A 2,121-nucleotide genomic window follows, 5' to 3' on the forward strand; every position below is an offset into this window, starting at 1 on the left:
ATTTAGATGTAAAGGACTTGGCAGCAAATCACAGCTCCTGCACCACGGAGAGCTGCACATCAGCCACAGTTCGCCTGCGTAGGCTGGTGGGCCCGAGGGGAATTCGGGTTACATGTAAATGAACAAACGATTTGGCACGGCGGCCAAAGTCATTCTGGAAACTCATTAGGTTTATTTATGTTGTATTGATTTAATTTTTCTAAAACTAAGTCGAAATTAGAACTACTTCTAATTCTGAGACAAAGTACTCATTTGCAAAAGTGCTCTGGTGTTTTATAGTAACTCACATATAACTGAGCGGCGGAGGATTCAGGAATAGCAAACCTGCCTTCTCTTCGCCGACAGATATTGGCTGCCTTAAGAAACACTCACTGGTGTCTTCATAAATACAACATAGAGAAATACCCAGATGGGCAGTTTTTCTCTCTGGTATGAAAGGAATTAGTGTAGTGGATATAAAAGGAAGCTGTGTATAAAACCCTCCAGAGCGTAGCACAGTGTTTTCACCCCGGGAGTCTGAAAATACCAAAGATTGGAATCCAGTGGTGAGATCGCAGGGGGTTGTGTCAGGAGGGAGCTGTCACATGTTCGCAGGGGCGTGTGTCACATGTGTTTAATCCTTAGGCTACAATGTGGTTTTCATAATGTCTATGTGTAAGATATTTTCTATATAAATGCATATTTTATAATGCATAGATAAATAAGGCAAAATACCAATGGTTACTTCCTTCAACTGTTATACAGTTGAAAAGCGATGAAAAGCAGAAAAAAAAATGTAAAGGTTACAGTGTAAAATGGGATCGTCTCTTTTAGATCAGTAGGATCCAATCTTCCCTGATCCAGAGCATCTCGTCTTGCCTTCAGTCCTTTATTAGGGATACGATGTTTCGGGACATCACCTACAGAGGGTGAGAGAGAATGCACGCACATGTGTGTGTGTGTGTGTGTCCAGTTTTGTGGGGTGGAGGACACCCCTGGAGATCCCTGTGATCACCATTGCCTCTCGGAGAGGTGTTTGGCAATAACTGAGACCTGCCCCAGGCCTGCCAGGGCTGGAAATTAATCAGCTACTGACCCACCAGTGGGGAGGACTTCCGGTTGTTCTAACTGTCCTGACCATTGACTCAGGACTCTTACTGTGGCTTCAATTAATTTCATTCATTTTGAAAAAATAAACAAACAACCAAGAGTGATCATGTCGCTGAAATATTGGAATTCTGATCCCATTTTTTTTTTACTCCTAGGAAGTTTGCTGTAATATATTTCTTGGTTTCTAACTTACATAAGTACAGCATTTTTGTTAGCTAGACAATGATATAAAATTAATGCCTGCTTTATTCATTTATGAAGCTTGTGTCAGAAATGAGATTGTGTTTCTATCAGAAGCTGCATAATGGCACAGCTGTTTCTGTTGGGTTTCTGAGACAGCTATCAAAGACACAAACATCTCCTAAGGTTTGCTTCTGCTCTTCCTTCCCTCTTTCCTTCCGTCCTTTTCGGCGGGGAGAGAGGGGAGGTGGTGTTAAAAATACTTTGTGTGCCATATGGGGTCCCCCTCACATTTTGCCTGAGTTAAGAACATACATTAAAGTACAAAAGAATAGAAAGCTTCATCTTAATTTATTCTGAGAAAATGTGAAAAGACGCGTGTTCATTGTAATTTGGCTGTGGAAATCCTCCACAAACAACAGGCTCTTGGTTTTAAACATAAATGTACAACTTATCGAAATATAAATACAACATTGCTGTAGTACACAGTGTAGAGGTGCCTCAAAGCCGCGAAGAATGCCATAAACCACTGAACCTAAAAAGTATCCAATAGAACACACGTAAAAACACCAGAAGCTGAAGGCCAACTTTTCCAAGCAGGGAGTAGATGGTGGGAGGCCCCTTGCTAATAGCTGTCTGGAGCCTGTGAGTAACTTCCGGCCCCTTCCTGTGAAGGAACAGCTGTGTTTCCTAAATATCTTCCCCAACGTATATTCTGGCCTGAAACACTTTGTTCAATGACATGGCAAAATGCTTCCTAGTTCAGCGCTCAATATTAGAATTTTATTTATTTCAAAAGATTTGAATAGTGACAATGAAATCGAAATGAAGGAGATTACATTCAAATCTCAT

This window comes from Pteropus alecto, unplaced genomic scaffold, assembly GCF_000325575.1.
Source record: "Pteropus alecto unplaced genomic scaffold, ASM32557v1 scaffold5, whole genome shotgun sequence".
NCBI classification, from domain to species: Eukaryota; Metazoa; Chordata; class Mammalia; order Chiroptera; family Pteropodidae; genus Pteropus; species Pteropus alecto.